Raw genomic sequence first — 13247 nt, 5'->3', positions numbered from 1 at the left:
TTCATCCAATTAAAAATATTTTCCAACTAGTTATAACTAGTATATATAATGACGTGATCGGGTCATCGGGTAGAAAGCAACATAAGTATATAGGAAATGATTACTCAGAACATACAAACCAAATAAAATTCCGTTAATGTTCTTCCTTTACTGCTACCATTAACCGTGTACGAGCTTATGTTAAATTGGAGTTAAAATTCTATTTTACTCTTGCCTCTTCAGTTTTAAGATATCAAACATATTTTATTGTATCATGTGGCAATTTAATGGAGATATATCAAAGTCGATAAGTAATGGGTAGGTATATAATGTATAGGTAATAGGTAATAGGTAGATACGAAAATATAAAGATACATTCAATTATTAAATATTATCTAAAAACATCTTATAAAAATGTAAAAAGAATCGCCGAATTCTACATAGCTTTTAAAAATAGCTTAATGATTATGATTTGATTGGGATTAAATGGCGAATGCTGCTTGGGTCTGGAAAGGTCAAAACAGTTTAAGGTAATAATGTTGTAAAGTAAATTTTAAAAAGTATCATTATTTTATCGAATAAATTATTCGAAGAAGCTATCGAATAATGGTTAAAAAGAAACTACTTCTCCGAAATATTTCCATTAATATTTCTGTTCGAATTATTTTAAGCTCGTGTGAAACACTTAGTCTAAGAATGTTAATTTTATGGGAGAAATTAATAACAACTTTGCAATAGTGTATCAGACGATAATTGTTGAAAATACATTAGGCGGAAAATTGTATAATTTCCGAATATGTGATGTGATAAATGGTATAATAAAAGTAACGAGTTGTTATAAATGGCAATTGATTTTTTCTACTTTGCATACTCGTTTGAAAGTAGTATTTCATTTCGACAAGTCCTTATTTATTGCCAGTTTAGGAACAAAAAAAAAAGAAATGTAAATATGTACTATGTAGGAATATATGTCTATATGTGTTTAGATGTAGAATTAAGATCTATAAATTCCTAATGTATTTTGTCATCAAATCTACATCGATTCTACGCTATCGGTTGGTCGAAATCGAGTAACGTCAACGAAGGTGTATTCAGAGATGATAGAAACTTTCGTCTAATCCCCAATGAATCATACAATTGGAGGTTTTGGTGAATCCCGTGGCACGATAACTTTTATCAATTACATCATTATTTAAGCGAATCACCAATTTCATTCGCGACACTTGCGTTACACCGTACGTTGCAATTTTTTTTTTACGATAACATGTTAAAACACTTTCGAAGCAAATGGCTCGAATTGCAACTCTATTGTGACAAGTATTACATAAAAATGATGAAACTACCGGTCCATTATGCATTAGATATGCGACCATAGCGGGTTAACAGTAAATTAATGCCCGATGAATAACGTCGCTATCGCCGATCGTTATTACATCCACGTACGCACACAATAATTATTACTCCTACCGCGATAAATCACAGACATTCCTACGCCGGAATATTTTACTACTGCCATTTGAAATGGTTCTAGCTGAGCAAGTAGTTATTTACGCTCAAAAATCGGAGCAAGGAGACATTAACAGCGGCACTTCGAAGCGGAGCCGATGACGCAAGCGTCACTGAACTTTGCGTGTTTCCCGCGAGAAGAATAAATCTTGAGAATGTGAAATCGTCGTTACTCTCGTTGTAACGTCGTGCTCGCGAGTCGCATGCAGCACAACCGACATCTCACAAATTATTGGTAACATCGAGGTTTCTGTCGTCGCGGGCCAACCTTCTCTGGACACCCGTTGGCCAAGGACTTTCGGGCACAAAGTCTCCCGCTGGTAATCCAGCCGAATCGAGACCGGTTGGAAAGTTAATTAAATCATTTACCAAGAGGCCCGCGATCGGTTCTTTCGTACATGCGTTTCTCGTGGTCAATTAAATACGTCAAATTATCTAAACGAGTTTCACGCGTGCGAGGATTCGATGAACGCAAAAACTGGTACATATCCGCTGCGGTTTATATGTTATTAAAATATCAACGATTCAAACGCATCTCCTTAAACAATCATTCAAACGTTCAGATACACGAGGGCCTTCGATCTTGCTTGGGTTCATCTCATTCCGATAACTTTCTCAGTTTCGCTAATTTACCACGGCAACGCGGTGCACGTAAATTCTCGAGTGCATCTTTCAGAGAAAGGTGTTAAACAGTGCGAGCAGCAAATTTCTCGGAAGCGTAACCATGAGAAAGCGAATGTGACAAAACAATGGTACGATTTCGAGTCCGATACGCTCACGTGGATTCCGTAACAATCACTTTACTCCCGATCCTTTTCTTTTCGCTTGGGATTTCTGTCTGAAATCCTTTTCCCATTCTTTCTCTCCATTTGTCTAACTTTTCTCTTCCTTTCTTGGTCATTTTACAAGGGATGTTTTGACGAGTATAGTGTCGCAGTGGTCCATAGCGGCAACTTGGACGCCGATAAAGAGAACAAGAAAATACGTGCGAACCTAGAACCACGGCGAAATCGGTCGGTAGGACGTCGGTCGGTTTCTCAAACGCATCCCTTATCTGATCTGCGATCCAAAGGTATAGACATATACTACGGAATACTAGCGATCGCGTTGTCAAAGTCTATCCTGAACGTATCTCCGGGACCGGATCTCCCGTGGCGAATTCGACCATTGTTGCCCCGTTCGGGTCTACCTTCTAAAAAGAAACACTGATCAACCAGCTATAACTTATTAATATGTGGGAGAAAGTTCTACCCTTCGGCGTCATAGGCAAATCCGACTGCGAGGGGCGTTAGAGTCTCTCGTTTCTGCGGACTCCCGTGGGAACAGAAATGGCCACGGAAGGCGATCAGCAGTCGAGAGAAGTCGATGGAACGCAACTACGAGATGCGAACGTGCCGGTGGCATTGTGGACGCAGTATTCTCGACAGGTGCAGGTCCACCTTCCAGGAAACATCCTGCACCGCTCTGTCAAGAAAGAATTCCGCGAGAAACCTCGACGTCTTTATAAAGAATGCCTAACGACCGATGATGTACACGCTGCTCTTCATTAGTTGCAAACTTCTGGCTATCATTTCGATAATGAAGGAAACCGAAGTTTCAACATTTTCTTTGCCATATTTTTCTCTTTCGACGAATCGATTTAAAATATTTAGTTATTATATCGTAACAGACTGTTCGCTGACTCGTGACCATGTTTGGACGCTTGTAGATATCTTTTACGAATATATTATGTGCGTTATAGGAAACATTTTGGAATTTCGTTAGCATTATTAGGAGAACCGACTATCATGATTATGTTCATAAAGTTTGAAATGAATCGGAAAATATACACCCGTCCCTCAATTTACGCGAAATACCCGTTTCACGTGGGTTCGTTTTACAGGAATGAAAATCGCGTAAATAAAGTCCGTTAGTACAAAAGAAAAAATATGTACAATATGATGACTAGCATAACGTAATGTACTTTTATCCTTATCTCGTACAGCACTGACCTGTCTGGCCGCGTAAATTCAGATCGTGCATAAAAACTAGTTCGTAAATTATATTGTAATTTAGCGCGTAAAAAAGAGAGTACGTATGTAGAAATTACAAGGTACTTGGTGCAAGTGTACAGGACATAATACAATGAAATGTTTTCTTTGCACCTAAACTTAGGAATGCCTAATTTAGTAGATGATACATAGGATATTATGAACAATAGTATAACCATGTGAAAGACATTCGCGAGAAGCTTGAGTTGAACAGTAACAAACTATTAATTCATAACTTGGAGATCAAGGGTTTCTCTTTTTAATTTAAACAATGACTAGTAGGATCTACTTAAAGCAATAATCAATTAGTAACAAGCGGTGGTCGGGTAAAGTGGTTTTCCCTATTAGTTTACCCGTCCAGCTATTTTTAACCGTTACTCTTTGATGTTCCACGAAAATAAGGCGGCAACTTCATTTTCTCATCCTTCGAATCATTATTCCGATAAAATCGTAGGGCAAACACGATTCTATTTAAAACAAACTTCCCCGCACGAGAGAGAAGTACCGGTTCGCTTGTAATTATAATCTTTCATTTTTCCCTTCACGTCAAACGATAGGAAATCCAGAAATATATCCGCTTATAGAATCGTATGTTTTACAGCACAAGACTGGATCGGAGTACGTAATAGATTCCACGAACAGACATGCTAGGTGATACCTTGCGAAAATGCGTACATCCCGCACGTTTACGTGCCGTATAGACTGTCAGGTTAAGACATCGTCCGGTAGCTAGACAGGTTGACAGGGGCTGAACCAATTACGCGGAATATTATCCCACCGACGATTTGCACTCCCCTGCAATCACCGTGATTAGTGTTTCGCCGACGCTCGTGTACAGGCATCTCGTAACCACAGCTAATTTGTAAACTCTGGCCATATATTATACAATACATGCACGCACCTATACATATACATATCGTATAATATATAATATATATATATATATATATATATATATATATATATATATATGTATGTATACACGTATACACGCATACATAGGAGCTAGTAACTTACATAATTAGATAGGATCGAGCTGTTTTGACTGTCGAGCGCAGTCAGTATGAAGCGTAACTGTATCCCTGATATGCACGTCGGTCGTCGTTCTTACTCATAGATTTAAACCTTGGATAAGAAGATTCAATCATCGAGTCACTTGTATGTTAACTGCAGCTATTGATGCCCATATTGAAATGTCGCGTCTTTGCTTGTTATTAATTGTCCGCGATCGGCTGCTCGCCAACGAGAATTTTCTACCTTTAAACGAGCCAACACTTCACCGCTCATATACACAGCTGTTATTAATATTCACTCGATCTTGCGGTTATTGATGTTATCAAAGTGAATTTCTATAGAATTCAAGTAATGTAGATTGACAACTCGGACGGCACCATTTTGTTTAATTTTTAAAATTTATTTAATCATTACATTTCATTCTATGTAGACACTATTATTACAATAAGTTACCAAGAAACTTCTGTCGTTTCCATTATGATAGACAAGAACGATGCAGAAATATAGGAAAATATAATTTTATTTGACAAAATAGTTATTCTTATTTTGATGAATGATTTTTTACGTTCTTCGTTTTTCTTTTATAAAGGAAAAGAAGAAAAAGCTTTCTGAGGGAGAGTTACTTGTAATAATTTCAGGGTGGAAGCTAGCTCTTTGGCGTCTGGATGTTTCGCAGCAGGCAAGCCGGCCGGTAGACAGGTACCTACCTGGAAACGAGTAACTACTTATTGTCACCTCTAACGAGGCCGCAACAAAAACTCAGCTATTCGCAGGTGGGAATGCTGCCAGCTTATGAAAGTATCAATTACCTTCTACGTCCAGTTTCCTAATGAGGGGAACAGAGCCATGGATTACCGAGTCGCCATAACTGTGACTCCTAGATCCGTTGCGATTTTTTCATAGATCAACATGGACAGCGTTCGCCAATCAGCTGTTTACATTCACAGAGTCTATATTTCTTCTCAACCAATCGTGGCAAGCCTGTTACACAAGATTGTTATTACGTATTATATTCGCCTTTAAATGAAATCGAACTGTATGTACTTTCATGTTATATATGTCGGTAACGTTATATGTTATATATGTTAGTTATGCATGAGATTTATACGTAGACAAAAAGGCGTGGTTTTCGTTTCGTGTATTTTCGATTATAAAAAGTCATATAATTTCTGAAAGTCTTATACTTGAAAGTGTATCGTTTAAATGCTTCGTCTATTGTTAGTGTCTGCTGTTACTTCGTATTTTTGTTATAACCTTTTAACAAAGCGCATAAGTTTATGTTCATATGACATTTTTTGTTATTTTTATTCAAAGAACGTGCTGATACTACTTTATGGAAGAAACCCAGTATATCCTGTAGGTCTAATATTATATCGTATGTCATGACATTGCCAGGAAGAATAAGACAAATCAATTCAGTAACATACATAGCGTTTTTACTGAACAAATAAAATGTAGAATTAAATCTACATTTTATCGTATTTACGACCTTATTTTCTAATTATTGTCATTAAATAAAATATACTATTAAACAATACAACATTTTAGAAATTAGATTTCGGCGCTATAGACACGTTCAATGAAGAGAAAATATTTTAACTTTTAATAAATATTAAAACGAAAAGTATAGAACTCTTTAAACTAACATTTACTATTTATTAATAGTAACGTATGTAGCATCGTCATAAACGTATATTTCGTATTGAATCATAAATGCATGTCTATTACCGCGATATGTTCGGAAAGAGATTTTCAAAATTGAGATTATTTACGAATATCCATACACAAAATCTAAATTTGTCATGTAACATTTATAAGTAATTTAATTCTTGAATGATCTCTATTATAACCTCGCCTATTACGAGAACGTATTCCCTGTATTGAAACTGCATCTTATCCGATCAACGCGCGTTACAATTCGTTAATGCCATTATTCAAAGTTATCGACTTTCACATAACAAGGATTTGTGGTTGAAGCTGTTGAACTTTACGAAGAAAGATCTAGCAATTTTACGGATCATATGTTTCATGACGAGTCTAAGTACCACTATTACATAAACATCAAATGTAACGATTGAAACGGTTACATTTACGATCTCGTAAATCTGTTTAGATCGCGATACGCCACTTTCTTTGCGCATAGTTTCTGATTTGTGACTGCCACCAATACAGTGGACGTGGGTAAGATTCGTACTCCCAACTTGAGATCCATAGAAGGTACGATTCCGTATTCAGTGACGTCAGTCACCTTTCTGGCGTTTCATTGTTCAAAGAAACAGACATGCATCGCTAGACGAAAAGGGAAGCAAGAAGTAATCATTGAAGTTCGAATGGCAGACCGGTAGATTCATGCGGAGGAGTAGGGTAGGTTGAAGCGCATACGTGTAACATATGTTACTTACATACGTATATTGCTGTGGTGATCATTCATTGCGATATTAGCCACAATTAGGAAGCGCTTAGTCAATAGTTCCACTTACAAAATCGATGAGAGGAAGTACGGATTGAACAAACGTGACTAAAGCTTCAGGCGAATGGGCTTCAGATGATGTAGGCAAATCGGTGCTATAACTCATTCATTTATTCTGTACACTACGTGTATGTCAGAATTATACAGAAAAACTGGAAGGGAAGAATATAATAAGTTATGTTGCTTATTTTTTTTGCAAAAAAAATCCAGTACGCTGTTAATGTTAGCAAAATCGCATTTTTATTTGGGTTTAGAGCTAAATACGTGTCTTTTCAGCTTTTTCAAAATTTTAGAAATATATTATTAAATATATATTCATCAAACGCTCATTAAATATTAAAATGTTCCTTATTTCAATGATTAAATATATATCTGATCGCTACAAAATTTCGTTAACTCATTAGCTTTTTTTAAAAGGTCGATATTTTTGAATATAAAAGATTTTTTATCTTCATTTCATTCGTACTTACATCATCATAGCTGGCTGCAATAATACAAACGTACGTATTCGTTTTGTTATTTGGAGCTCAATTAAATTCCTTCCTCGGTAAGATCAACAGTTGCCGCCAAATGCACGTACCTCTGACGATACTCTAACGTCACAAAGACGTAATACGACAGCCGTTCGTTCGCGATTTAGCAGTAATCCTGAAAATCGTTGGTTAAAAACGTCTGCCAGTGTTTTTAAAAAGCATTCTCAGTATTTCAAGCTTCCCAACGTACGTACTCGTCTTACGTATCTTCGAGATCGTTAGTTGATTCATGGAAAATTCCGATCCAATTTTTACCACGAACTTCTGATCCAGATTGCAGAGACCATGACCATGGTAGCGATGATGTCATCGTCATCGAAGACTTTCTCTTCCGCGAACTTTCGTACGCGGGCGGCGTCTCGCACCATAAACACGGAGGTGTACCGTCGGGTCTCAGAGTTTCCATTCATGAATTCAGTCTTTCTTCTGAGGTGGGAATTGTTCGATGCCCTGAGTGGGAGGTAAAAGCATTGCGAGAGTACAGTACGGCCTGCATAAAGGAAACCCGCTTTCCGAGTAAGTATGCGTGCCATACTTGCGTACCAGGCCAATTGCATTTCGTCGAACAATATTATGATCGTGAAAGCGTGCATTTATTAATAGGGTGTCAAAAGAAACGAAGGGCTGCTTTCAATTTTTCGCTCGAGCCACTGGTTTAAAATACTAATTTATATGTACACCGGTGGCCATAAGTAGTCGAACACTGTGTAATGCTAAATCGAATGTTTCCCACTGCCTTTATTTCTCAGCTGCCTTATTATAGACCCGTTAATTCATCCGCATCATGTGTATTTTATAATGTAAAATACTAAATAAAGTAAAATTTGCTAGAGTTTAGCAATAATTGCAACGAATATGAAGCAATGTCATTAGACTTCGTTTCTTGAATTGTATCCGTACAAATAGGAATTTGCATAAACATTTGCAGCAACATTTCTTAAGTTGTAATCAATTTCATAAGTTAAATAACGTAAGACTAAAATAAGAAAAATAAAAACCTCACTTAATGCTCCTTTGCCTTTGTAAAATAGGATCAAAGTATTGCACGATGATAATAATAATTACGTCAATGTAATACTATTCTTCTACATGTTTGCTTCAAGTGATAAAACCAATTTGTGGCGTGCGATACTGTGTTTAAAACTGCACGAAGAGAATTTTATTTACATATCGCAGGCGGTCTAATTATTTCATTATACATAACGTTCTTCCATGTTAATGAATCAAACGAAACGAACAATGCTATATAATGTAGAAACAAACAGTGTATCAATGTATCGACGCTTCGCTAGTGAGTCAGAAACTCGGTTACAATGTATTTACAAACCAGTCGAGCCACTTAGACGATTAAATTGATTTGTGTAATAACGCTCTCAGCTCATAAATAGCTTATGTTCGCGAATAATAAGTCACTGGAAGTTGAAATAGTTTCACATAAAAGGTTTCTCACTAGATCTAATCCATTGTGTACAAAGGGGACTGTGTAAGTCACACATTTTTCCTGAATCCAATTAGAAAGAATATTACAAGAACAAGATGAATAATTCTGAGAGTATACTACATATGCATCGCGCATATGCACAATCTATTTCTTTAACAGTTTTACTATTAGTTTCTTTCTACGCATATTCGATTATGTCGTCATTCTACGTAAACAGTGACTAGAATAACATAATTAAAAAATACATGGCTTGTGAGGTAGTTTGTTAAATGTTTTTATTAAATGCTTATGCATTGCGGTTTAAGCATTTCGTGGATTGCGTTTCCATTATTTTCACGATTGAATCAAAGTGATTTCTTGTTATCGATTGCATAACGATATAGTTTTATCCACTTTGTCAGCTCTTTTCGAAAAAAAGTCGAATAAGATACATTCTAGTTTGACAATTTAGTTTGACATAGAACTACGTTTATGCTTCCACCATAAAAGAGCTAAATGAACGGAATTCTGCTTGATTTATTCCTAAATGTTATATAATAAAGGATGTATAAATACTTTTGTTAACAAATGTCTTAACCCCCCCCCCCCCCCAAGTTGGTAATTTTGTATGCATAGTAGTGTTCGTACTGAATCTACCGTGCATGGAAGGTAAGAGGGAGAAGTAGGCAGTATGAGTGAGTCAGAATAGGTAGAGTGTAGTGAGATACTGTAGAGTTAGGTCATTTCTTACTCCGTATATTACATATGTATTTCTTTAGTTCAATTAACAATTTTTCGTTAAATATAGTCATGTTTGGTATCATATTGATCGTACGAATCTAAAGAATTTGATTAAGGCCAAGTCGTAGCAATATAATAAAAAATTAAAAAATTATATTTTTCTTATTCCGGTAATTCGATACCGAATTGAATTACATCGACGCAGTTCATGGGTAGGTCTGTCTCGAGTGAACAGTTCTAGGAATTAGTGAGCGTAATTTCTAGCCATATATCCGGATAAATCGCTGGCCATATCGCTCAGGTGCTAATTAATTTAGTTATTTTTGTTTTGGATTTGAATTGTTTAAAATTATATAAAACGAAACTTTTTTGGTAATTTTCAGATTGTGAAGGTATACTAATGAAACACATGATATATATATAAATTCAACAATAATATATTTGTTTAAGAAAAGATATAAGCGTCAGAAGCTTGCAACATTATGGAAATGTTTAAAATAATAAAATTTTTATTAAAAACAGAGTTCCACTATGCAGCCTGCACACCAATATTCTTTTTTCTTACTATTTCTAGTGCGTACGACGCATCTACCTTGAGGTTTTGATTTTTTACCTGTTGGTAGGATTCTTTCTATGCAACGCCGTTCTAATAATCGTTTTGAATGGAAATTTATTTTCAGCCTACTGTTGGACTTTGAATTTGTGGACAGCGCGTGAGACTTTGAGTAAATCTAAACGAAATTTTAAATGATGTGTAGTGGAACTTTTGTTTTATATATAATATATGCATTATGTAATGGCGTATTGACTGTTTTGCTAAAAAGTTTTATGTACCATTTACAACCTGTTTTTTTCTCAATAAAAAATGTTTGAACTTTTTGGTATTTTAATTCTACTCCTCCTACATATATGCCATTCTAAGCATATTGGTTTCTGTATACTCTTTCTAGCTAGCATTTTTTCTACATACGATGATCATGAAATGTAAAAATGTTGAATTGTATTGTGAAAGTTACCTCTTTTTTGGTGAGTATTTTCCCCTTTTCCAATTTTTTATTTATTAAATTTATTGGATTATTTTTTCCCCTTCCTTAGAGTTCAACAACATTTATTTGTTTTTCTACAAGATATCATTCTAGAGCAGGAGAATTGTGACAGTTACCCATCCAAAAAGTGTAACTTCGTCCAAACAACGGTTCAATAGTTTTGATATCAATTTTTTGAGACATTTGACATTCCAATGACCATCGGTCTCAGACCCGCGATAAATAATACATTTCCGTAGATAACCATTTGAGGAACCACAACGTTCATACGTTTTTATCCCCAAATTTGTAGTTTTGATTGCTAGATATTGGAAGGTAGGTTTGTTGTAGGTGTAATACAGGTACAAAAATCCTAACTACCCTTTTCACAGTGTCAAAGACTCGTCAATGTCTATATTTCGATCTGGCATATATGCGGCCTGGAATCTCTTGTTCATATCTTTCCAAAAATTGTTTATTTTAAATAGTTTACGAGAGCTACTATGAGTTTCAAGACTACCACTGGAATTGGAATCAATCCTGCGACATAGTTTTAAAAATATAGGTCTTCTTTACCAAATCTTTACTAAAATAACTCTTTATCATAGATTGCTATACAATTCCTATAAGCATAAGTAATGCCAGATATAAATACATTTCCCCAACGATTACTGACCCCATATTTCGAATACGAGATCGTGATTGCAATATATGACTTTTTATATACTGTTGTGCGTACCTGTTAATCTGCCCAAATATATATGTTATTACTTTAAAATCAAAGAAGAACAAAAATGTATTTGTAATCGTACAAAATTCTTTTTTTACGCCTGGATTATGAAAAAACGACATTTTCGTCGTTTCGTACGAAAATTCAAATTCATCTACTACAAATGCGGAAATTTCGTTCCGTGAGTAACGAATATCTCTTTCATTTTCTTCCATATAAGTTTGAAATAACACATCGTTATCATTATCTTCTCAATCGAGGAGGAATTCGATGCATGATAAAGATATTGATGGTTTTTGTAACATTTCGATAAAAATAATAAATTATCATTTATCTACTATTTTCTATAACGTAATTATGAGTAACGTTTGCTTTTCTTGATAAATACGACTTACTGAGCTTACTAGATTAACATATACTACTCATGTAATATACTTCAAAAGCAAACAAAAGAGCGGTAGTGTAATTTAAGAAACGTACACCTGTATGTTGGACCGCCGCAACCAACACGGTTACGCTAACGTTTGCATATCTATCAAACCGCCGTAACCAATCTGGTTAAGTTGACGTACGCGTGTACATCGAAGCGGTTTGAAGGAATAGAAAATACAAATAATAGAAACACATAACACGAAATATGTAACTATACGCACATATAAGTACCGAGTATTCTTGATGAATCAAAGAGAGGATTGGCTTTTTCGGAAGCTAGATTAATCCGTTAAATAAATTCCTATTGTACGACTCATTGAGAAGAACGATCAGTTAGACTCTTATTGTAAAAAGTTCCGCTATCGGGATAAGCTCGGTGGTCTCTTTAAATGACTCGAGTGGAGTTTCGTTCTTTCCGATTACATCGGATGCCACTGGTATCGTACGTTATTCAACGTTCACGATGCCTAATGGTCCATATTAAGCGGGCTGCACCGCAATTATCTACGTCACCAGTCAAAACTTGACCGGGACACCGATTACGTGGCTGAATTAGGTCGGCAACGGGTGCAATTAATAACGAGGCGACACATCCATTAGCCAGCAACCGCACGAGTCCTCCTCGTATGGTTTCTTGGCTTCTCCTTCGGCATCGATCTTCTGGCGTAGTATGTGTATCCCGATAACATCTTTGAATATTGATTCGTCTAACGATGAAGATCGCCTGTAAAAAATACGCTCGACCAACAAAATGTCTCCTCAAATTGATAGGTTCCATAATTCAACTCTAATCTTGATGATACAATGAAGGATAATAACTGAAGATTATACACACAGATTGAACACTTCGCGAACATGATCAAGGCGAGTGTTTATCGCGCGTTCTACAATACTTGCACAACACGATTATCTTGTGCTCTTTGTTGCTCTAAATGTATGTATAGATATGACGTTAATCATTATATATGTAAAAAGTGATTACTAGTGGTAACATTTTATTAAGTATGATGTATCAAACGTGAAGTCATATTTACGTCAAAATGGTAATATGTCTTTATTACAAATTACGATAATGACATAAGGAATTTTCTATATACGTACATATGTAAATATTTTTTTTTGTGTCATACGCACTTTGTGTATAACATACAGTAATACTGATATTTGTTACTAAAGCATTAATATTTAATTTTCAATTGTATAAAAGAATATCTAATTGATAATAAACTTTCCACTGTATTGTTTCTTTTTTATAGCGTGTTCAAAATATTACCAGAAACTGAAACTGAGAATATTCTGCTTTGTATTATTACGAATTGAATTAATTAGTTTTACGCTCAAACTTGCGTATTTTTATGAATAACTAA

At 35.5% G+C, this 13247-nt stretch overlaps 2 long non-coding RNA genes across 2 annotated transcripts in view; one reads left to right on the top strand and one right to left on the bottom strand.

The window, feature by feature from the left end:
* LOC126869856 (uncharacterized) overlaps positions 1–5953 on the top strand; it is an 84367-nt gene extending 78414 nt beyond the window's left edge. The window contains exon 3 of the long non-coding RNA XR_007691038.1: positions 5168–5953. This is a non-coding gene — a long non-coding RNA (uncharacterized LOC126869856). The remainder of the gene's footprint in view (positions 1–5167) is intronic.
* On the bottom strand, positions 5001–10742 carry LOC126869854 (uncharacterized). The gene is made up of 5 exons (XR_007691037.1): positions 7727–10742; positions 7470–7647; positions 6932–7151; positions 5339–5510; positions 5001–5236 (listed from the first exon to the last, which is right to left on the bottom strand). It is a non-coding gene; the product is annotated as an uncharacterized LOC126869854 (long non-coding RNA).
* Between the last annotated feature and the right edge of the window lie 2505 nt (positions 10743–13247).

This window comes from Bombus huntii, chromosome 9, assembly GCF_024542735.1.
Source record: "Bombus huntii isolate Logan2020A chromosome 9, iyBomHunt1.1, whole genome shotgun sequence".
NCBI lineage: Eukaryota > Metazoa > Arthropoda > Insecta > Hymenoptera > Apidae > Bombus > Bombus huntii.
Note: the sequence above shows the minus strand (reverse complement) of the source record. Positions and strands in the feature narration are given on the sequence as shown.